The sequence below is a fragment of the Vanessa cardui genome, chromosome 1, assembly GCF_905220365.1.
Source record: "Vanessa cardui chromosome 1, ilVanCard2.1, whole genome shotgun sequence".
NCBI classification, from domain to species: domain Eukaryota; kingdom Metazoa; phylum Arthropoda; class Insecta; order Lepidoptera; family Nymphalidae; genus Vanessa; species Vanessa cardui.
The window spans coordinates 3,230,798-3,258,040 of NC_061123.1; positions in this window are offsets into that span (position 1 = coordinate 3,230,798).

Sequence of the window (27,243 nt, forward strand, 5' to 3'; positions counted from 1 at the left end):
ATATAAAATGTTGGCATTATTTTAAATCATTGGGGGCTATTCGTAATTCTGATGACATTATTTCCTGCAATCGTTTTCAACGGTACAACTTATATTCTCTAACTTTAATACAATATTTGTTCAAAAGCCACTCAGAAGTGCATTAGGGATTATTTTTTTTGAGAAAATGACAGCCGAGCTGAGGAAACTCCGACTATAAAATTATAATTCTTTCTGCAATATCCACATCATTTTATTTACATTGTTACATCCCTTTTATGCTCATATCATAAATCAAATAAGCTAAAAAGGGAAGGGAGGATACTGATATGCTTTTGACCTTATGATTGGGCTTATTTTTATACGGATGTTCGATAGTGTTGATTGTTATTTTTCTGCCCCGTACACCTTAATATTAGACGTGAATAATCGAATACTTGGCCATAAAAATACATAAATAACAATATTGATCAGCTACCTTAAAACTGTGAGGTGAGAAGTATGTGTATGTAATCATAACTTATAGCAATTCACGAATACCCACTTTAAATAATATCTGAGTGATGCCCTGTCCGACCACGACGACCGTTCTCAAGGGACACTAGCCAACTTCATAGTTCATATGACATACAGAATACTCCAGAGACGGCACGCTTTTTCCCCCTCATTTTCATAATTTGTTGGGATGCCAAATCCAACACGACCAAAAATAGATGAATAGGGCTATCGAGTTTACGTGATTTTCATAAGCTGACTCTGGGCTGCTATATAACTTGGATCAGTCCTACCCTACGTTTGAATCCAGGATCTCAGAATCGGTGATCTTATAAACTAAACTACTTCATTTAGACTAACTGACTTATAAGTCAAATAAGACCCACATTGAAACTAGCGCCATTTATTTAGCAAGTGTTAAGATACAAGATCAAATATATTTTAGTATCTTATAAATTCGTCACTGACAGCGCCAGACTGTCGTCATAATCTTGTTTTATTACACGAGCAACTAATAAATTTAATTGAAGGGAGAATGCTACGTTGAAAGCATGTTACAATAAAACCACACTCCGGCCTCCCCCTTTTCACCACTTAAGTAATGGAATTATGGCAAACGTTTCCAGTGTATCTATCTAGGTAGTCTATTGACTCATTCGAAGATAAAAATAAAAAACTGACGAGTTCGTAGTACGCAATACAATTTGATAAAAATTAAGCAACTTAAGAATACCCAGAGTACCTCGTCTTGAGAGTTAATACCCATAAAAGGGGAACCAGCAGCTAACAAAAAACGTCATTATTTCGTATTTGCTAGAAGCAAGTGCCAATTGATATGGACCTTAGTAGTACGTGCTTATTTACGAATGTTTTAAGATTCGACCATTTTCTTAATGTTGATACGTATTATTATAATGTTTTAACACAATTCAAACCAGCTCGGCGTTTCTCTGAGGGATCGCATCAGCAATGAGGTGATCCGTCAAAAACTAAAGTCATCGACATAGCCCACCGGATTAGTAAGCTGAAGTGGCAGTGGGCTGGTCATATTTGTCGCAGAACCGACAACCGTTGGGCAAAAACGCGTGCTAGAGTGGAGACCGCGTCTCGGCAAACGTAGTGTAGGACGTCCTCAGGCAGAGTGGAGTGACGATTTATGCAAGGCGGCAGGCAGGAGCTGGATGCGAGTAGCCGGAGAAAGACCACAGTGACGTGCACTTGGAGAGGCCTATGTCCAGCAGTGGACGGGAACAGGCTGACGATGATGATAATGAACACAATTCAAATGATCAACATACGGATTATACGTAAATTTTATAAACACAGCAGCATTTTCAAACCTAGAATTAAATTTGTCAATCTATATTAAAATACAATGTTAATTGTCTCTTTTTTGGTATATTTGAATGTTTGATCCTTTTTTAATTACCAAATAATGCTGTTATTTAGTTAAACGCGAGCCGTGAGACATTATTTGTTACCATATAATAATATGTATAATTAAAAAAGCTGGAAAACAACCTTACAGTTAAATGTTCGTATTAAAACAAAATTATAATTTTGAGACACTACACAAGGGCCGCCGTTGATTTCCCCTGGGCTTCTGATCTCGTTGTAGCTTAGATATCGTTCATCTGACGCAAAATGTAAATTACATATGGCATGTGTCTCATTTACCTTAAAACAATGCTAATAAATGCAATCATAAGTAAAATTTAAACTTAAGCAAAGTCAGTGACAAAAGTATGACATTTTCGTCGTTGTTATTTAAATATTTCGTTCTATGAAATAATTATTTAATTAAATGAATACTAATTATCTAATTACATATCAAGTAACTTCTACACTTTTAGCACAGCTAGTTGTGCACTTGATTTATAATAAACTTTAATAATACATATATATATTAATTTATCAAATAATCTGTTCCAAGAATAATTTATTCTGCCAAAAATCTGATGAGATTCTCCATAAAGCATATACACTCTAATACTATTGATAAAAGTAAGGCTAACAGACAGTAATCCTGAAATTACGTTTCATTTTGTTCTAAAGGAAACATAAAGTAACAGGATTTGTGTGAGAGTTAATATGTTCTGTTGAAAGTACCGACGCGTCTGCCACACTGACGCTGAGTTGTATTGCTTAGTTTATAATTTTATTATAACTAACGATTAATTTCGTTAAAATCGATGTTAAATTTGTTTGATTGTTTATGAGTTGTGTAAAACAATGATTAAGCTGGCTTTAGGTTTTAAATTTCCCCTTAATAAATATCACGTAAACAGAAATCATTAGCAAGAGACTTTAAAACAATATCAAATTTTTAATTCATCGTATTTACATACTTCCCTAATCCAATGTTACTTGGAATAAATCTTGAGAATTTTATTGTAAACGTGTTTGAGGTAGTAAAACTGTTTTTTAATTATATTTGATGAAGTATATCTTTTTTTAAATAAAAATTGCACATTTATTGCAATTGCAATATTTAAAAGAAAACGGCAAAATGATAATTTTACCGTGATCGTAAATAGCAAAAATTTATTAACTCGTCTTGAAATTTCTGACGTTTTGCCGAGATGAAAGCCGGCCCTTGGGCGCTAATTCTGTTAACATGCCCGCGACGGGCAACGCCTCGGTGGAGTACATTACTAAATGAAGTAATAAAAGCATCATGCCTACAATCTCGTTTATGCGGAGCCGTGCGTAAACAATTCTCATTAACAATTTACATGATATTGCTATTAGCCAGATATCGCTTATCTCGGTTTATATATAAAATCATTATCCTTAATACTTCCAAGGTCAATTTTCAATTATAAGTATTTCTAGATTTAAAAAGATACACAATAGAGGTCGACTAATTTAAATATAGGTTTTATTCGTATTTTTTTTTAAAGCGGTAGAATTTATGTGCCACACCTATGTATCAAATATTCTACCGCCAATCATCAGTACTTAGTATTATTGTGTTCGTTAATTATTTCATACAGTGCAAAATTCTATGATCGGAATCGATCGAGTTACATAAAAAGTGGTTACTAAAACATGGCGTTAATTTTAAGATTTCGTAAAACAAAGGAAGGAAGAGCAGTAGGCACATTTCGAGCATTACCTTCGCTTTTGTGAGTCACAGTCAATTTTCGCTCAATCTATTGGACGACATCAATATATTCCGCAGAATTGAAGCCTATAAGAATATCACGATTTCAAATCAGGGAACTGAGTTTTTCACGGCTTCTATTTTACGTAATTCATTTCGAATTCGACAGAATGGAAATGTCGTATGTAAATCTGCATGTCTATTCCGCCACATTATTCACCAATATGCAGTGAACCAACGTAATGGAATATGCTTAAATAATTCTTTTTACGGCGTGTCTAATGGATAAAATGATGTCTAAAAACGTTCATAATCCACGAAGCAGATGGTAAATTTATATGAGGACCAGATACTAATATACCTCATTATATTTTTCACATATTTTATCTAGGCTGTATAAAATAATTCCTACGCTTTATAAGAAGAATATTAAAATCTTTTAACGGCCTAAATTCCTTTATTATTTGAATGACATGCAGAATCCATTCATTGGATCTTATTGGCAAAATGTCTTACTTGACTAGACTATTGAAGTGTGATATATTGACTGTCAGATTTTGATGTAATATTGCTTTTTTATAAGATGGACTCGTAAGCAGTTTCCTTGTGTATAAAATATCGATTCATTTTCCAAATTTATAATCCAAGACAATACATAAATTTCAATAAGATTTACCATTTCAGTATCTCGCAGAGAAGGTATAACAAGTATTCCAAGAGTAACATAAGTTACTTCAATTTCACGGTAATTAATATAGATAATATTCAATTGACTCTACATAGGAAGTACAAAAAAATATCTCATCAATTCAGATTCCAATCATTGTTACGAGTTGCTAGCTTCTCGACCAGGCTTCGTATGAGTACAGATAGATATTGTTGAGATATTTTCTATGTCAATGTAATGAGACAAATATGAAACAACGTTATGATGATGATTTGGTTGGAGACAGTACTATAGTAGTCATGGATCATGTATAAATAAAACACTTACTAAAACTATAAAACCAGAACTATAATATTAAGAAAAATTATTACAAGCACTTTAAAGCGTCACTTTACAAGTTCAAAAGACCAATACAACAGACAAGACAATAATAAACAATAATTTATGAGTTTGCACAAACCACCACCGGTAATTGTATTACAAGTGGTGGTTTGTGCAAATTTTTATGCGCGGACTGTTAATTGATCAGTTTTCTACCGTCAACTCTGTTTAAATAAAAAATGAGTTAGTGTAATTATGCCAAAATATTTTAGGTGAGTTGCTGGATTTTGACATGACTTAAATTGCTATTATCTATCGAAGCTGATGACTTAATTATCGCGTACATTGACAAGTCTGCTTACAAAAAAAAAAGAAATGAATAATTAAACAAAGTCAACCGAACATAAAGATTAAGCTGAATAAATAAAAAAAAACCTAAACGGATCTTGGAGTGAGACATATCTACACACCTGGGAGTTGGCATCGACTAGCTGGTTTTTGTGGCAATGTGCCCAGTTGTCATTATGTATCTAAAAGTTCAAATCGACCTGTTCCACTGAGGCTGCAATTCAACTAGTATTTTAAAATTAACAGACCACTGGAGCATATTTTAAACAAAAGTTATTTTTAGACAATACAGATAATAATATTTTAATTTCTCAGCTTCCTAAAAATTTTAATGTAGACAAATTTAATTTTTCTTGTGTGATGTCTAATGGGAGAAGTTACTTTCGAATGCTTTCGTTTTAAATAAATTAAGAGATAGATTTATTATAATTTATCTATACAAAATAAGATTTTTTTTTTAAAATAAAATCGTCATCGCATTGTGATATATCATTATTTACCATTTAATCCTGTAACTCATTAAAGGCAGACTGACTCACTTTATAGCAATAATTTTCTAACTAAGAATTAATTATTGTTATCAAATACGCGTTGAGTAATTGGTGATTAAGGGACTCGAACAAACGGAAAAAGGTTTGATGGAGATCGATTCGACATGAGAGAAGTTCATAGATTAATAATACTCATGAAAAAAATTAACACATTACTCCGAATACTGCAGCACATTTTCCATAAATGTTTCCCATCATACATGACACGCATGATATGCGAGTTTGTGAGGAAACGACCAGAGCTATCATCGTCTTGGTCAGACCGATCGTTAGCCCTCACTATTAGAAAGCTGATGTGATGCACTCTCACTCAAAGTTGCGGTTGAACAAAATCAAGGATGCCTCGCTTTACGAAATTCATAGAATTTTTGAGAGCAATTTCACACTCCTTTGGCAAATGGTTCCAAGACTTTGACACTAACTGATGGCCAAGTTCAAAATTCAAAGTAGCTTTCGTGCTCTGAACTATGCACATCTTGCTCGGATGTAAATAAGTACAGGATAAAATTTAAAAATTTAATTATCCGTAGAAGGGTTTTGGGTATGTTAAGTTTGTTGAAGAAGCATTGTCCGTTGGAGCAGACACGCTCTAAAGCGGAAACCCTGGAAAACACAGGGGTGCAGAAGCGGTTAACCGAGAACTTGAATAATTGGCGGGATCCATCTACTATTAGAAACACCAAAATACTAGGAACTTTGGCGCATGGGGGATATCAGTATTCAACATATTGGTATACGACGGACTAAATGATAATCATGATGGTTATTCCTATTATAAAATGCTGTTTCCTTTCTGTGTGATATTTATATAAGATTATAAATATCAGAATAAGTATGAATTCCTAATACTAATATTCGTACCCCAATGACATTCTAGCTTCGAAAGCAAGTTTACAGTAATTACTAGACGATCGCTGCTTTCTACGATTCCACTATCTCGTACAAAAATAGATTTATAATCTACAACTTTCTCAATAAATATGTTCGTTGCTGTAAAATATGACAAACTATGACTTTTAAACGTGGACATGCATCAAAATATTGTAATCGATCCAAATCTTCAAAAATGGGAAGTTAAATATTAGGATCAAGAACAGGTTGTCCAAAGTCTGGCCTTTTTAAGTTATAGCGACCCGCCCACACTTGGGCCATGTTTACTTGATATGCGATTCGGTTATTGGCCTGCTAATGAGTGCCTGGATAATCAAAATTCATATCTTTTATATAGATATGCTAAAACATCTCGATGCTTCTTTATAAGAGTTTTGCATTTTAGTTTTTATTTTAGTACCAGTGAGAAAACATTAAGTAAATCTTAGTCGTTAGTAGATTTACGGAAAATACTTATCCGCAATATGACGACATTAGAAGCCAGAATGTTTTGAACTAAAGAACCTTAAAACAACTATTAAAACCAAAAATTAATGGGATTTTTCCCTTCTTTGTTTAAGTCAATAATATATTATTTCATCGTTACGCAAATAAAAATAGTGTTTTACACAACGTCAAATATTCAGAGAAGGCTCCATAATAATTTCAATAGCACAACTAAAATATTCCATACAATACTTTAAAGAAGAATAGGAAGGAAAGGAAATATTTTAAACCCTAACTTGAATATTTAATGGTGGATTAAATATACGAGTACGTAACTGAAAAATAATGTAACTAATTTATAAATTGAACTGTAGGGTGTTTCGTATATAATATTACTAGCTGAAGCTGCGGCTTTATCCGCGCGAAACTTTTACTCTCTTAGGGTAGGAGTTTCGTAAAATCCTTTCTTAGCGGATGTATACCCTATGGGGAACCTGTCAAATTTTAAGTTTGTATAGTTTCTGAGATTTCGTGATAAATCAAAAATTGGTATTTCGCTTTTATATGTTTTTTTTTTATGGTATAGGTTGGCGGACGAGCATATGAGCCACCTGATGGTAAGTGCTCACCATCATCCATAGACAATGACGCTGTAAGAAATATTACCTCTTTCTTACATTCTCAATGTGCCACCAGCCTTGGGAACTAAAATGTTATGTCCCTTGTGCCTGTATATACACTGGCTCACTCACCAAATGTATAAAGTTTATTGAAATTATTATTAACGTGTAATTATTATCTAGCTGCATTTTGCAGTTAAACTTCCATTAAATTGACAATTGACGTAAAGATTAAATTTAGTGAAGCGTTTTATGTGACTTTAAAGAATATAAGAAGTCGATGATAAATTAACCGACTCTAAGGAAACTTATTGAAATCTAAGGAGCCGTTAAACGTCTCCGAGTGCGGCTGTAAATCTTATAGGACGTATATAAATGTAAAGTTAATTGAAACTGTAATTTGTAATTTTCTATAATATTATATTAGTGATTGCCTTCTCCTCCGTTATTTATTTTCAGTTTATATAGAATACAGGTCTCTATGAAAGCTTTGAGTTTGTCCAATATTGACACAGGCTCGGTACCAGTACCAGTATATGGAACAAAGGCGGGTTTGTTATAGTAACAACTACATGATAAATGCCTCGTTGGTCTAGTCGCTAGCGTTTGTAGTTTGAAATTCCAAAGTTCCAAGTTCAAATCTCAGATTGACTTTGAAAAAAAAAACTGAAACTTCAATTGTGATACTGTCTGGTAATAAATATGCAGGCACACGTAAGTAAAAAAATAAATAAAAACATATGATTAATAAGATACACCAAGGTTTGGTTGACATGTTTCGGAATAAATTTAACAATATAAAATATCCCGGGTTGATACGTAAGTGGGTATTACGGTCTTAAATTATTACGTAGGAACCTTAAATTAGAAATATTCACTCGTATCTCGAAATGTACATAAAGTCCTTAGCCTGATATCTCTACGATCGTGTTGGATTCCCGGCTGATTAGATTATGAGAGTGACGTAGTTGAGTGCACCTATTTCGGTACACTGGTACACTTGTAATCTCTCCTGTGCACTTGTTTAGCCTTTGAGTTCAGCCGCTGAGGTAATTCAGTTAAAAGGTGTAAAAGAGGGATACGAGCGTGTATTTCACTTAGCGACGACAATGTAAAATTATCAAGCTTAACTTAGATAATAACAGCAGATAAAGTTAAGCTAAGTTAAGCACGAACAAAACGAATTAAATAGCGATACAGAACAAGTTTATAGGGCCAAGTTTTATCCCCCACTTCATCTTATTAAAGTCTTGTCACCACCTCGATCCACCCATCAAAGGAAAGTTGCTTTGTAAGTTTATAATTGCGTATAACGTACCGAGTATGTTAAAGAATACAATAAATAAGACGAGTGCAAGTAATATGATATGTATTCGAAGCGCGTTCCTAACAACAACTGTCTGTGAATTTCCCACTGTTGGGCTAAAGCCTCTTCTTCCTTTTTTGGAGAGAAGGTTTGGTATATATTCCACCACGCTGTTCCAATGCGGGTTGGTGGAATACACATGTGGCAGAATTTCTATGAAATTAGACACATGCTAGTTTTCTTACGCCGAGCGCAAGATGAATTATAAACAATCAAGCACATGAATATTCAGTGGTGCCTGCCTGGGTTTGAACCCACAATCATCAATTCTATTCACTGGGCCATCTCATTATTAATTTTTCTTAGAGCAAACGTTACGCTTGTTTATAGTGTTCAGCCTTTCGAAAAGTCAATGCCAAATTTACTTCCGTTTCTAGGCTTATTGTCTCTCGTTTGCCTTATCTTAGCTCTCATAATGATCACTTTATATTTTGTTATCATCATATAGCGCTTTTGACTTGGTAATATACATTAATGATCCGATAGATCGTCAATGCGTCACGTAAAATACACTAGCTCACTCGCCCATCAAACTAGAACACGAGTACTAATTATTATTGTTTGGCGATAGAATATCTGATGAGTATCGAGCTTGCACAAAGCTCTATGTATATGTATATAAACTCACCAATACTCTTATGTACACGCACACGGACAATACATAATTCATTACCTAACACGCACATGCATTTTACACAAAATACGGACCTAAAGTTTGTTCATGATGATTGATTAAGGCTGGAGTCAAGTTAAACAAACAAGTACTGTACGTTATTTATAACGTGACAAGCATACTAAATATAAAGTTACATTAATTTGGCCTTTCACTTTAATTTTGAAACAACTAAAATGATAAATTGCAACAAAAACCTAAATTAATTCGTTATGAAATAAAAATATACAGCAATTATACACATATACTGACATGTTATATGGATTTATCGAACGGAGGCTTGGGAAATCGATCTGGATAGTTATATCTTGGGACAATGAAAGCGTTACCCTTTCCCTGGATGAGAATATAATATAATATAATATAATATAATATAATATAATATAATATAATATAATATAATATAATATAATATAATATAATATAATATAATATAATATAATATAATATAATATAATATAATATAATATAATATAATATAATATAATATAATATAATATAATATAATATAATATAATATAAATATAAATATGAGACAACATCACATACATTACTCTGATCCCAATGTAAGTAGCTGACGCACTTGTGTTATGGAAATCAGAAGTAACGAAGGTACCACAAACACCCAGACCCAAGACAACATAGAAAACTAATGGTAATCTACATCGACTCGGCCGGGAATCGAACCCGGGATCTCAGAGTGGCGTACCCATGAAAACCGGTGTACATACCACTCGACCATGGAGGTCGTCAAAATGTGTTGTGTCAATAGCTATAATTTTAGCCATAATACCACACGAGTTTGAATCCCTATACATCCAACACATATATTAAATTAAACAAGATTTAATAAATATATTTTTAAACAGACACAGTCCGTTAGTATAATACATGTAAATTTTATGGATAGATTGAAATACATTTTAAGAATCAATTTAAATAAACAGCACTTAAAAAATTCAAAGATTCTTAAACTAACGCGTAATCTGTCTCGCAATAAATTCTAGTAGTGAACCATGAGCCGCAATGAATCATCACTTGGCTATCCTACTGCAGACTATCGATGCGATTCTCTATAAGGCGCATTACAGACAAAGCGTTTGAATACTTCAACGCAAAAACAAAAAATGTATTAAATTTATTGACGACCTCCATGGTCGAGTGGTGTGTACACCGGTTTTCATGGGTACGCCACTCTGAGGTCCCGGGTTCGATTCCCGGCCGAGTCGATGTAGATTACCATTAGTTTTCTATGTTGTCTTGGCGTCTGGGTGTTTGTGGTACCGTCGTTACTTCTGATTTCCTTAACACAAGTGCTTCAGCTACTTACATTGGAATCAGAGTAATGTATGTGATGTTGTCTCATATTTATTTATTTATTTATTTATTATTTATTTATACTTCATTGTACACCACATGTTACACATTATAATATGTTACAATATTATATATAATATTGTAGAGTACAACGGGCGGTCTTATGGCTAAGTAGCCATTTCTTCCAGACAACCCAATAAGGAGAGAGGTTGTATGAAAGTTGGGTAGGTGGTGCTAAGTCGGTAATATACATATATTGCATACAAATATCTACATGTAAATACTCATACAATGTACATATAATATATATATATATATATACATACATATACCCATACATTCATATATGTACATACACATACATACATATATATACATACACATACACACACACACATATACATATGTAAACATATACATATCAATATTATAGACTAATAAATAAGCACTAATATAAATCGTCTCTATGCAGATTCAAGATAAAACTTCTTTAGGGAATTTTTGAAAATTAATAGTGTTTTGGATTTTTTTATATTTAATGGTAAATTATTCCACAACTTAATTGCCTGAACGGTAAAAGAGTCACTGTAGAATTTTGTTTTATGTACCGGTATTTTGAGTGTAAGACTCCGGGAAGATCTCAAAAGAGAAGGATCGCCTTGAAATTGAAACTTCTCCTTTAAATAAGAAGGAGCCCTTAAATTAAATAACCCACAGTACAGAAAAGACAAAATATGCAAGTTCCGGCGAAAGCGAATAGGGAGCCACTTGAGCTTCGAGCGAAATACAGAAATGTGGTCATATTTGCGAAGGCAGAATATGAACCGGATGGCGAGATTTTGAAGTCGCTCAAGCTTATTGAGTTGGTCCTCGGTCAGATTAGTATAGCTTGCATCGGCATAATCAAGAATAGGTAAAAGGAGAGAATTTGCTAACATAATTTTGGTAGGAATTGGTAGAAGGGATCGAAGCCGTCGTAGCGAGTTCAGTGAAGCGTAGGTTCTTCTGCTCAGTTCTCTCAAGTGATCTGACCAAGATAATGTTTGGTCTAAATACACCCCTAGATTTTTCACAACGGAACAGTAAGGTAAACAGGTACCATTGTACTCAACAGACGGTATATCAGCGTAATTAACCTTAGAGACCATGCCCGGACTACCAATAATGATGACATGTGATTTCCCGGGGTTTATAGCAAGTCCGTACAGTTTACTCCATTGGTGAATTTTCTGTAAGTCGTAATTCATGTCCTCAATCGCAATGTGAAGATTTTCAAGCGTAGTGTGGCGATAAATTTGAATATCATCTGCATACATATGGTAGGAGGAAGAAATATATTGGGAAATGGAATTAATGAAAATAGCAAAGAGCAAGGGAGATAAGACGCCACCTTGAGGTACCCCTGCCTGGACATTACACCATGAGGAAAACGTCTCATTAAGGCGTATACGTTGTCGACGGCCTTTGAGGTAACTCAGAAACCAGTCAATCACTGATGGAGATATGTTAAAGGAGCTTAACAAACTCAGTAAAACATCGTGATCAACGCAGTTGAATGCGTTGCTAAAATCTAAAAGTGTTAAAATAGTGAGTTGTTTGTTGTCCATGGCTAACCGAATATCGTCAGTAACTTTAATGAGAGCAGAGACCGTACTATGACCTGCACGGAAGCCGGATTGTAAAGGATTAAGAAGTGAGTGTTGATTAAGGAAGAGGTTTAATTGGTGGAATACTAGCTTTTCAAGGACTTTAGATAGGAATGGTAGGATGGAAATCGGTCGGAAATCACAATAGTTGGTTGCATTCGACTTTTTCGGGATTGGGATAATAAGGGCATTTTTCCATGTGTCCGGGAATTTATTACAGGTGATGGAGTAATTAAGAATATGGACTAAGATATGGATAATAATATCTAGGATGGGTATGATCATGTTACGGCTTATGCAGTCAGTACCAACGGCATTCGAGGACACAGACAGTATGTTCCTTTTAACATCACATTCAGTGAAAGAGGAGAAGGTAAACGGAGGCAAGTTAGAAGTTGGTAATGATGAAAGAAAATTCAGCGTAGAATCTTTATCAAAATTTGCTGTTGTAGAAGAGGAAGAGAAATGTTTAATCAAGAGTTCGGTATCTATATTTATCGGGGTATTACGAGATTTACCTTTAGATTATATTTATTTTATTGAAATATATATAAATATAATATATAAATATATAATAAATATATATATTTATTATACTTAAATCATGTATAGTAGCTATCAGACCCGGCCAGCTTGAAACGTGTATATTGCAAAACATCCCTATTGGTAAGCGTAACTTTTTTCAAAAACTTCAACAATCGTCACCATACTTCCGCCAGTTTAAACATCATAATGAACCTCCCTCGTGAATCACTCCATCCAACAGTGAAAACTTTTAGTTGCTTTAAGTTGTCGCTTTTGAGTTAATCGCGTACAGACGCGTCGGGAGGACTTTATTTTATAATATGCAGTCATATACAGGTGTAATACACAAGCAGACAAGTCTCTGTATTATTTCTATAATAGTGATAACTTCGATACTAGATCCCTTTATGATTAAGTTTCCAGATAATTCCAATAACGCTTGTGGAAAGGTTGTGAAAAGTTAATATACCCGCCCCGACTACGGACGGACGCAATGCTGATACAAAATATCCTGCTGAATTTGTTTATTTACGACATCGCATTAGTAACTTCTAAAATTATCAGTATTTATTTACTTTTTTTTCTATATATTATATACAGACATCTTTCCTCTCAAATCACTCTTTCTATTAAAAAAAAAAGTAAAAGTAAAGTAACAGCCTGTACATTTCCCACTGCTGAGATAAGGCCTCCTCTTCCATTAAGGAGAGGGTTTGGAACATATTCCACCACGCTGTTCCAATGCGGGTTGGTGGAATGCACATGTGGCAGAATTTCGATGAAATTAGACACATGCAGGTTTCCTCACGATGTTTTCCTTCACCGCCGAGCACGAGATGAATTATAAACACAAATTAAGCACATATATATAGTGGTGCTTGCCTGGGTTTGAACCCATAATCATCGGTTAAGATGCACGCGTTCAAACCACTGGGCAAATAATACCCGTTGTGTATTTTTAACGATCTAAGCATAGACAGCGGGAAGCGACTTTAATTTATACTATGTAATGATGTAAATGTTGTTATTCTAGTGCGCTCGAACATTCGAATGAATTTTCATGAAATTTGATATGGTAATCAATTATGTCATGATATAAGACTAAGCCTATATTCTTTAAATTTATTTAAATAAATGTTCTCTTTAAGCCTTAATAATAGGCTTTTAAACGCACAGTTTGAGTTACACTTTATATTAGATACGACCTTCGCCAACCATTCACCGGTACTCTATATTGTCTATACAATATGTTAGCTGTGGTTTAATTCTTAGAGTTGGGATTTATTCACTCAGAAATTTATAATCACGCCGAGGTTTCAAATGCATTGAATCGTCTATTTTTTCACACAAATAAAAGTGATATTATTTTGATTGAATTTGACAAATATTTGTAGTTTCCTTCACCTGCCACTCTTCACATTCTATAATACAAACCAAATAGGCACTTTTACATTAACAAATTCACAAATTTAAAGTTTATATTTAAGAAAAAAAAAAACATATGCGGCATAATATTCTTAACAAGATTAAAGAGATGATAAAATATCTTGGAGATTTTCATGCAAGATATCCAAATTTTATTGAATATAATTACTACTAACGTGTAGTTTTATGAATGCAAAAGCAAAAAATACAGATTTCTTGGCGTTTCTTCTCGGTATCATCTACACTGCGCACAAGTGACTGCTTTACATTTAATTTATCATGTAAAAATGAATTATAACAAGCTAGTACGCTCGCTTGGGTCACGTGAATTGCTTGTTTTTATAAATACATATGTATAACATACTGTATGTCCTGTAGAATACATGAACAAGTTATACTTATTGGGGTCCGTTAAACCTTTCAAGTTTCTTTGAATCACAATTATCATAAGCACATTCAATCGTCCGAAGCGAAATTTATATTCTGCGTATATTATTATAACGTCACGAAGGTTGCATTGGGTTAGTGGATATACGAAATATTTAGGGATAGTTTCATCAAACACATAAACGGGTCAAAGATGTTTTCTTTCATGTTACGAGAATTTTAAACACAATTCAAGCATATGAAAGAGCAGAGACGGCCCAGTGGTCAGAACGCGTGCATCTTAACCAATCGCGGGTTCAAACCCAGGCAAGCACCGCTGAATATTCATGTGCTTAATTTGTGTTATAATTCATCTCGTGCTTGGCGGTTAAGGAAAACATCGTGAGGAAATCTGCATATTTCAATCTTTATAGAAATTCTGCCACATGTGTATTCCACCAACCCGCATTGGAACAGCGTGGAGGAATATGTTTCAAACCTTCTCCTCAAAGGCAGATGAGGCCTTAGCCCAGCAGTGGGAAATTTACAGGCTGTTGTTGTGGTTGTTGTTGTTGAAACTACTGTGGAGCTTACCTAAATTTGAACCTTTAACTTCGGTTAAAATTCATGCGTTCGTACTACTGAGCAATTGTATCACTCATATATCAATCATTACTGATTTATTACTGTAGCGTCATATAATTTCTCTGTAATGTGTCGTTACGTAAGGAAACCTAAGTGTAATTACACGCTGAGATACGACTTCGATGTTTGAGTTCGTAGTAGGCATTACCAATGTCAAAGAGTAATCCTCGCGTTATTAACGTCGTGAGACCAACTTGAGTGAAACTCAATATAGGGGTTCAATACTTTGTAAGTAAATATATATATATACAGCGTGTTTATTCTACTTGTATAGTATGGGAAATTAGAGCATATTTATGTTGTTATTTATTTTGTGTATCGTCTCTTTTTATACAACAACAACAACAGCCTGTAAATTCCCACTGCTGGGCTAAAGGCCTCCTCTCCCTTAGAGGAGAAGGTTCGGAACATATTCCACCACGCTGTTCGAAATACACATGTGGCAGAATTTCTATGAAATATGTCATATGCAGGTTTCCTCACGATGTTTTCCTTCACCGCCGAGTACGAGATGAATTATAAAGACAAATTAAGCACATGAATTAGAGGTGCTTGCCTGGGTTTGAACCCGCATTCATCGGTTAAGATGCACGCGTTCTAACCACTGGGCCATCTCGACTCACTGAGCCATCTCGACTCCTTATATCCGAACACAAAATAAGATAGAAGTAAATTTAATAAAACATATATTGTCTCGACAGACAACATTATAAAATCGTATATTTATTGACAAAAACGTCAGAGAATATACTTTTTTTCGACATTTTAATTTGATTTCAGAGGTAAATAAATGAAATATTATAAATAATTTATTATAAATATATAAATTACTTTTTTCGATGGCCGTATGCAATTATACCGATACACATAAAAACTATGTAAATACAAATGTTATTGATTTCTTATAAAGTATTTACAGTAAACAACACATACATAACAAATATATATCTACATTAAAATAATAACTGACACTATTTTGTAAAACTTCATAAAGATTTTATAATATATTTTAAAAAGTTATAGAAAGGAAGAATACGCAATGAATTATAACAATAATTAAAAATAAAAAAAGGTCGTAAATTACATTAACATGTTTAAAATAAATTTAAATAAGCTCGTGATATACGATTTCGTGAAATACCAATATAAACATTCTAGAATAAATAAAATAACTAGATTTATGTAAATTGCCCATAATGACTAGTGATTGCAAATAGTATATCACATCGATTAGAAATAGGAACGCAGTTTGAATATTCGATTGATCTTTACTTAATCTATAGCAAACCTCGCCGACGATACCTCTCTATAAAGCTGTGTTATCGTCAGAAAATAAAAATCGCGATTCAATCTGCTTTAATTATTCCTACCTTTATACAAAACGAATGATGAAGAAAATCGATTCGATTATATCTCGGTAACCATTTGTTAACAAATCAACCGAAGTAAATTCGGCTATAAATGAATTTGATATTGAAAGCAAAGTCGGGAGTTAAAAATAGCAATCGTCTTCAATTCTATTACCTAAATATTTTTATCGAAGTCTGAATTGGATACGCATTTTAAAATATAGGTATAATGAACTCAAAACTTATTGGTATTAAGAACTCGTTTACAAAATCTGGTTGCAGATTTGTAACTTTATTCGGTATACATTTACCGGACTCGTTGATTTTATATAACAAAAACGCAAACACATATTATTATAATTATAATGTCGCGTAATTGGATTAATTATGTTCTATACGTAACATTGCGATGCCTGGGCTGGGAGCATACTGTTGACATATTTACCTTTCATTAAACTACAGATGCAAGAATTCGTGCTTGACATACTTGAAACACTAACGAGAATACGAAACCTAATGTTACGTACTTCAAAATTTTGAATCATTAATAAATTTATATTCGTATACAATGAAATGCATTCGGTATAGTACCTAATAATAAATGAATAAATAAATACATAATGAATACAGAACTTAGGATTGCGAGTTCAAACTTAGGCTACCATTGATTTTTCACGTTCTTTAATTAACCCGTTTAAAAGAAAAACGGCGCGAGGTATAATCTATACGTATTGGATAAAGTTCTGCCACAAGTATATTCCCTAATCTGCATTGTACAAACGTGGTGGAGTATGATCGATTTCTTAACCAGCCTTCAAAATGGGTATTGGACAGGGATAGTAAGTGGATACCACCGTCTATTGACATAAGTACTTAAGAAATATTAACCAAAATTTCTTTTAATCCGCCATCAACACCGTAACGAAAAAAAAATTATATATATTTATTTATAATTAAAATGTAACAACCAAAAATGTTAGTAGCAAAATCGAATATTTGATAAAGTTCTTAATAAAAGTTTAATATGAGTTCAAGATCAACTTGCTCTTAAAGACTTCACATAAGACTAAAGTACCGCTGGCTTTATTAATAAACTATAATTAGTTTCTCATAAGTTCAGCAAACATGATTAAGACTGATTAAGGTGCTAGGATAGGTCGCAAATCTTTTGTACATGTAAGTTAGATGCTTAGCTATGTCAACGGATATTTTAAAATTTGTAGCAATTTTTCTCAGGATGTTTTCCTTCACAGCCGCGCACTAGATCAAACAAATTTAGGTCACGAACTCGGTAGAGCTTGCGAAGATCGAAACCCACAACTGTAAGATACTAGACTCAATATTCGATCAATAAATAATTTAATTTAACATTAAATACAGTATAACTACATTTAATATACAAGATGGTGAATTAAATGAAAATACCCGGTTCAAACTCTAGTAGCATCTTATTTTTAGAGTACTTTAGTATTTATATTTAATCATCGTGAGGAATCCTACCTGTCCTATATCACATGAAAGTTACCATATACATATGGTAAATTATATTCAAGCAGTGTGGTGCCATATATTCTTAGCCCAGCACTGAGACTGGGTTGATTGTATCAGCTCTCTAATTGTTTAAAATTCAAACAATTATATACTATTCTCACGATATAAAACATTTCAGTCATGCGTCATGATGTTAAGCATTTTGAGCTATTAATAAGAGCTAACCTAATAGTAACTTTAATAATAGCTTTACAATTCAAAGTTGCAAAAAATCTTATTACCCGCCTATTAGCGTTATCCGATACACGTTTTAGTACCGTTGGACATAAAATACTATGTTTATGTCATATTATATCTTGTTTTTGTAATGTATCCGCATATAACAATTATATTAAGTCGATCTATTATTTCGTTTGGATATGTCGAGGACCGACCTTGTATTAGCATATTAAATACACACACAATTTTATTGACTTAGTTTGCAATACAAAAACTTGTCCAAGTTAGCATCAAACTGGTTTTCGTGATATTTTGTTAAATAGATGAATATGAACCCGTCCTTATATTCGGGTGCGTAGCTACCTGCGCGGCTGCGCGGGCGGCGTAGCGGGTAGTTGCAAAAACTGCGCTCGCGCCGGTCCCACGCTCGCTCGCCAAATGCGGTCATCGACCCCGTCTGCATTAATGTTAATTTGACGAGTATTGACGACGTGATAACGACGCCAACGTCTACAAAACCCGACACTGCGAACGCGTTTTTTATAAACAAAAATCTATCGATATTCGAAACAAATGTGAAGCGTTTTTATTTGGACACGATCCTAACTTGTACGTAGAATTTTGTGAAATCTGCTTTTTATTCCATTGCATTTAGAAGAAAATATTCTTATACTGTTTTAGATATTTTTTCAAGGTTACAACCAGCTCTCTATATATCATAAATGTAGTATGTATTATCATGGAACACCTTCATGTTTATTTTTGTTTTCGTACAACACACCTTAAAAGATATTTTAACAAAGTAACAATAGCAAATAGACGGGCTGTCTCAGTGGATAGAGCATGTCGGAATAAGTCGAAGCAAAGAGGTTCTAATCCTGCAAACATCACTGAGTTTTATAGTACTTTTCTCTCGTATTCGTCGCTGAAGAAAAACACCGTGAGGAAATCTAAATATACCGTTTAAAATAATGGGACATATATTATGATAGGGTGTTAGTTTAGGACGGCCAAGGACTATATGGCGTGATTATAATAACATAGAGGGAAAACTATAGCAGATTTAAGAAATATATGTAGATGAAGCTAAGATTTATATATTTCCAAAATATACTAGTACAGTAACAGAACAAAAATAAATAAGAGACTATTTATGAAGAATAATCATATCAAACAAATTATTGATCAGATATTAACTAACCTTATCAGAGAAAAGTATATACTATATTTGAGCCATTTACAGCGCTTATTATACGTATTAAGTAATTATAAACTTGAGTGTACAATTCGGTCCAGTAGTTTTAAAGGTATTACAATATACATGAATTAAATACGATTTTATTATAATATTTATTTATACTTTAATATTTATAATCGTATCGCGAAGTAAAACTTCATTTTACTTGTCCAATTCGGGACTGGGTAGCTAGTGTTGTTACAAACTGCAATATAAATCATATTTGAATAAGGAAAAAGTGAAGTTTTCCCTCGCAATTTTCTTGTCGTTTGTACAATAAATATTTTAATTTAAATGACTTTGTTTAAATAGATCGAAAACGAATGACGGTTTAAGTCATAAATATATACAAGCAATTGTTATTTCGGGAGTGATATGAGCCAATTAGTAATTATGCAAAACGGAACGTTTAATTAATTAATTAGAGTTAAAAGTAGAGTAACTTTTGGTTTTTAAGCAAAAATTTACTTTTAGGATTTACATGGAACTTTTATATTGAGATATAAATGACATACGTTTTACATTTTGTTTGACTATTGTAAAGCTTGTAGTAGTTTAAGTGTTGTTGTATTATTATGTCTTTTTACGAAACTTCTCATTGTATATTATACATTTGTTCTTGTAACGTTATTTAAAGTTTATTTGTTATCATTTTTATTTGATATGATTATCGCGTTATGTCAATTTTATAGATAGACACTTGGGCCGTCTTACTAAATGTAAAAAAAAAAATTATAATTAAATGAATCAAATTTAAGTCTTTATTTTATTCATCTAAGTTATAAATTTATTAATTATTTTTGTACAGTCATAACTAGGGGTCAATATATCTCAAACAGACAGAGTATTGTAGCAGCTTGCTGTATTACTATTCTGGCTAGTAAAATGCAATTACTTACCTCTCAGTTCAACTTTTGTACTCACATATTATATTTTACTAAGAAAATTACAAGTTCATTCGAATATAACAAAAAAAAATAACAATTTCGCTAAAAAATCTGTTCCAAGACCGTAAAGTAAAAATAATTATATAAAAAACATCTTATAAAAAAGATTAGGTATACATTAAAGAATTTCTTATGAACATAATCGAGAAAAAAAGATGCTTGGTCCTTTAAACATCGAAACGCATCACAAAGATGGGTAAAAAGTAATAATTGTCTCAAAAATCACGGTTGCAATTTTCAGAGGCCGCTTGATGTCGTTTTTGTGGCACGTCGTTTGGGAGAGGGCGAATGCGCGGCCGAGTAATAATTGGATCCACATACAAACCGACCGACGACCGTCGACCGGCGGTCTGGCTATAAACAATTATAACCTGTAATAAAGATGTGCTTTTTGTTAGTGCTGTTTTGAAACACTGTTTACACTATAACTCTATATCGTATCTTTTATAAGGAAATAGTTTCATTGCAATATTTTTTTGTAAAACGAAGAAAGAGGTTTTAATAAAATATTATAAAATCTTTTTTTTTTTTTAATATTCAGACAAATTCGAATTATGAAATTAAATCCCCGAGATTCTTAGTTTTTGTTTCTACTAGACTAAATCAGCGAGTATATTGTGTGATTTCCCAAGAGTGTAATAAGTTCAGTTTGGAGCTTAATGCGGTTATTGCAAGCGTAGCTATTATGATCGCTTATTATGTTATTATGTTTTTTATGTCATATAAGTAGTTGGACGGTTAGAGACGAGTAAGGGGCCCAATGGTTTATGACTACTGACCATAAACAATGATGTGTATCTTCATCTTCATCTTGTATCATTGGCCACTTCGGTATTAATTTATTTAAAAAAAATTATAACTGCACATAAAGTAATTCTAAAATTGCTTTTGTTTTTAATTTTTCTAAAAATAAAAGAGGTGTGGCTCGAGAACGGAGGTCATAAGGGTCGTGAACAAAAGCGTACACTACAAAATTGGTTATCTAAATAGACACGAAAATTACATAAATTAATAAGGAAATCGCTATTATATTGAAAGTATGTGAATTAAAAATCATATTTCGCCTATTTGAATGGCGTCAAAAATAAATTGTTTAAAGCTAGCTTATCCAGTGATAACCCAAGATGTCTTAAATTACAAACAAAGTATGATAAATACCATGTATTTTACAATTTGAGTCAATCTCTTTTTAAACACTTATTATTTATTTTTTTAAATATGACTTTATCCCCAAAGTTATGATCGCTCCTGCCCATCGTCGCAATCCGTCTTTCCGCATCCTTGCAAATTGTGGGTTGATCGTCCTCCTAAGGTTTACCGTAAGCCCTATAATAAGGGACTTTTTAAAGGTAGATTTTACCCGCGAGGCCGGAAACATATCCGCAACAAAGCCCCTTACTCTGCAGACGTCTAAAGGCAATTGGTCCAATACTCTGACTCTTATCATTATACAAATATATATAATAATACAAAATCTATATTAATATTATAAATGTGAAAGTAATATGTCTGTCGCTCATTCACGACCAAATCGCTGAACCGAATTTCATTAAATTTGGTAAGAAGTTTTTTTCGCCTAAAACATGACGAACAACACCCTAAAACGCGAGCAAAACCGCGGGCGACTACTAGTTAAAAATAAATGTAGAACATTTTACATGTTTGCATTGATTTCTTTACTTCAACCGAGGTGATTTATACAGAGTTTTAGAAAGATACGGAAGACGGATTTAAAGTTAAACGTTTTCCTGTAATTATGGTTCTCCTCCCACGGGTATCCGGAGATAGAACGACGCAAGATCAAAAGTTTCATCCGGTAAGTGGGTCAAAAGATAAAAACTTCTGCAACATTGTATCAGAAACGACGTTTCGCGATACGCCAACGAGACTTTAAAATATAACTTTATACGTTAAATTGTATGACATGTCAATAAGAGATAAAAATGACATTTAAATAAACAGCAGCTAATCGTATATACATAATACAGGACCTATCATATTGATACCAGCTAGATGAAGTAGTATTGATCCTTTAATGATAAATGAATGGAAATAATAATAATTATTATTTATATCACGTAAAACAATATGTAAAGATGCAATATATCAAGCCTATCTATAAAAACTTTTAGTTACTTGAAGTTTTTGTAGTGCTATAGCCATATATTCAGCCACGTCAGAGAAAATATCGTCAAATTAGATTAGAAATTTTCTGATTAAAATAAGTAAAATAACTCTTTAAAAAAAAAACAGTTGAACTCAGTTTTAATTAAATCACGTTATTTATTTACGAAGTTGTTAAGGAAGTCATTCCGAATAGAAAGGAAATATACAACAAATCTTCAACAAACGGAGATAAGTTTTTTAACTTTCCTTACATTAAATGCATTGCGACTGGAGCTCAGAGTTTACGGTTCTAACATTACCTTACACAGTATTTGTTTTTACCTTTACCACTACATATGATAGTTTTAATCACTACATTTCCTTATAAAACTCGCACTTGCTCGTTAAAAACATAGCGGGTAGAAATAAAGACAAGTGTCTACTCATTAGTACGACTAATGATTTTGAAATACGCAGAAACATTTTTTGCAGACGCCTTGAAAAAAGTAAAATGGTTAAAATTACCATTTCTACTGCTAACAGTCAAAGAACAGCTCTACGTGTGTACGACTCCTTTATAGCCTCCATGTCAAGCCTTTTTTCCTCGTAAATCCCATAATCTATAAGGACATACTTATCAGGTACCAGGCAAGTTCGGTTCAATGGCTTAATCTTGATAAAGAAAAGGATAGGTATATGTAGTTACTTTCGCATTTATAACAGTAGTATGAATTCAAGAAAATTCTCATACATAAAAAATGGTATTAGTACCGAAATGGTCAATAAATTGATTCAACATTTTTTTTTATATCTTACTCAAGGACGGAAGTATCGGAATAGGTCTATAATTACTACGAACTTCTCTTTGATATTTGATATGGGTTTTATTATTATTTTAATAATATACGTAGCGTTTAAATAACTCCTTGGATCAGTTGGCTAAATTATACGATTGCCAAACCTGATTCCTAATTCGAATTCCGGGTAAGGTATAAATTATTTGGTTTTCCTTAGTAGCCTAAGTTAAGAAGTCGGAAGTGTTACATTATCCCGTATCTTTGGAAGCACATAAAGCCATAAGTGCTTGCTCCTAATCTCTCCCAGTCGTGTAATAGGATTTGAGGGAATAGAGATTGCACCTGTTCTTATATGTACATAATATGTCCTCGTACTTAGTCCAGCTTACTCTCGCATGTTCGGTCAGTGCAAATTTAAGTATTTATTTAATTAAAAAAACCACTCAAGTACTTTATAACTATCGTATAAAGTACTTTGTATACACACTCCGCATAAAGGGTACATCAATACAATAAACAGCAAAAGATATTGCATCCCATTTCCATACATTGTAATATTAATTTCTTAATTAAAACGAAGTATAACCTGTAATAAATATGCAGCTTTATTGCGATGCTATTAACAGGAGAGAGAACTTACCGATGTCAATATTAGCCTTCGCGTAGACGGTATCTGGTTACACAGACCTCCTGTAACAATGTGTATTAGTCGCCATTCTAGAATAATGTATGTGTACTCAGTACTTGGGTTCTTTGTTCAGAGCTCTTATGATTAAATTTATTTTATAAGAACGCAGTCGATGCTGAGGTTATAATATTTTATAGTTCCCTTGTAATAAAAAAAGAAAAAGGATGATTTTTTTCTTACTCTATAACGCAGTGTTGCCATATAATTAACATTAAGTATTATTTTTCTTCAGGACCCATGAACCATAAATCGCAAGTTATTTGTTTTATAAAACCATTTGGTTTTGTATGTATTACACTGTTCGGTATATTGTCCTTCTTCGTGTCCTAATGTCTAAATTAAACTGCAACACCATTAGGTACTATGCTAAAATCTGACAAACATTTTTTATGTGATTTGATCCTACTAAGTTGGTAGGGCGTTTAAATGGGTCTGTCTGAGTAGGTACTACCCACCCATTAGACATAAAATGCCAAATGGCAATAAACTGTATTGTTTTGTTTTCATTTGAAGGATGGAAGCCAAAATTAAATCTTAAATCCGAGTTTTCGAACCATCGGAAGAAGCGTTAAAATCGATAGATTCAGACAGAAAGCATTCAAACAACTCAACAAAGCGAATAGAAAATGTAAACATCAAATCAAAAGTTTTCCAGAATTAAAAATTGTTGTTGATGACGAAAATTTTTTGTAGTTTTTTTAGTCATCATTCCATATATTAAGTGAACAATGTAATTGTGTGTTAGGATGCTAATGAAGAGGAACATCAGCCGTGAAAATGTTAGCTTTCGTTTGCAACATACTCCTTATTCCATGTGTGCTTTCATTGCGATCTGTTCGCAACAAAGTTTTTTATCTCTGAGAATCTACGTTACTAATATCTAGTTTATTTAAATTCACCGTGAAACACAAACGGCGCGGCGTAGTTATAATGTTTATTCAATATAAAGTATTTTATACATAACCGGAGAAAGACCACAGTGGCGTGCGCTTGGAGAGGCCTATATCCAGCAGTGGACAAAAACGGGCTGATGATGTGATGTGATGATGTTATACATAACTTATTTTAAGTTAAAAATAGAACACATGAAACGTAATCTCGAGGCTTCATGAAAAACGCCGGAAAACCTACACGTGACTATTGTTTTAAAATTTTTTGATGAGATGCTAAGATGCATTGTTATCTATTAATTCGATTGTTTTAAAATAATAACCTTGTGTAATTAAATACGTTTAGTGTGCAGTGCTCCTCGTGTTTGTAAATAGGTTAGTATTTATTCTTATTAAGAAATAACGTACAAGTTCGGTGTGGTAGCAAAGGGCAACAGCAACAGAGCGCGTGTAAATATTGGTTCGCCCGTGCGAGAACCCACCTGATCACACAGCACTCCCGTGTCGCAATGACCACAACAATATGTCACTTGACTATGTATATTGGAATTGGGAATGACTCCTTTATATCTCTGACCACACTTGAATCCGCATTGCATCATTTACATTTAATATTTAAGGATCAGCGAATCTATTCAAAATAGACGAATTCAAACGTACTCGTAGAAGTCGTATAGAACTATGTTGACTATATGGGTACAAATTTTATACACTGCAACACATTGTATGCATAAATTACTTGCTAGTATTTGTTTGTTTCATATGCACAATGAAATGCTAAAAATGCTCGGCTTTTGATTCTGACAAACATGATAAAATAGTTTTGTTTATATATACAAACTACAAATTGAACACCGCTACAAAATACACTTTTATATCTATCTTTTTAATTGGGGCTTATAATTATATTTATCTTCGATTTATTTAAATTATTCCCCATAATACACTTCTTAATAAAGTATGCATGCTTTATATAGAATCAGAAATTTCACTGCCCTTAATAAAGCTCTGCGTAATCTAACTACACTACTAACTAAATAAATAATGGCGGCCATTAAGCCTTCAATACGAGCTGTAATCGTCTCGAAGTGAAAAACAAGACAAGATCGCTGGCACTGCTCAGTGTGCAAGGCAGCATGGGTAAAATGTGCGGAGCTGTAAAAACACATTTATCAGTGCAATTTATCAGAAGCTAGAGAGTATAGTCAGACGAAAAAAAATCCTACAAATAAGTAATAAAACCTATTTGGAGGTATAGAAGATGCACAGCAGCATTTTATAGCTTTTATAGGCAAGGAAAATTATATAACGTTATTAAATGCTTGTACTAAGTATGATAAAATCGACAAGGATGATAAATGTGACGAAAATATTAATGGAATTTTAATATGCTGTTGCACATTTATAGCGCTGTTAACCTTTCGAGGTAGATTAAGGAAATTAATTAGTAATAAAAACTTACTAGATATTTCAAATATCCTTATTTATATAATAAATAAAGTAAACTATGTAAGATATTATTAAAAAGCTTTACGGTTACGTAACAATTATCTAGTCTTAATAAACGATACAAAAACATTATTTATAAAATTGAGCGAAATTTTATAATAGAACATCGATTGTCTATGTACAACAGTTGAATTGACTGATGCCATTAAGGCCTCCGGTTGAATAGTGACGTTGAATAAAGTGGCTAGGCGTTTCATTTATTGACTAATTAAACCAAATGGCTGCGACATACACACAGAAAGACTTTGCAGGGTTTTAATACTACTAGTATGTTAAATAAATATTTTTATGTTTTATTAATTCTTCTCAATTTTATGCAGAGAAATCACAATATTATATGAAATCGTTTTAGGGTTTTCGTGAGTATTTTTATGTCATCTGTTCTGATATGATTTGCTCAAATTAGAGTTAGATTTTTTCCAGAATCAATCGCATGAAAAAATGGCAGGAAGTGAGAATAAAAAATGATTTCCCGTCTAAAGCTCAATTACTAAAATTAAACATCAATATTATACATATAGATATGAGTCATTACTTTTTTTACATCAGCATGACATAAGATATAAGAAATATTTAAAAAAAGCTTTGTTTTTTTTTATTAAATTGTCGTTTATAACAAGGCATATAATTTAATATAAGATTA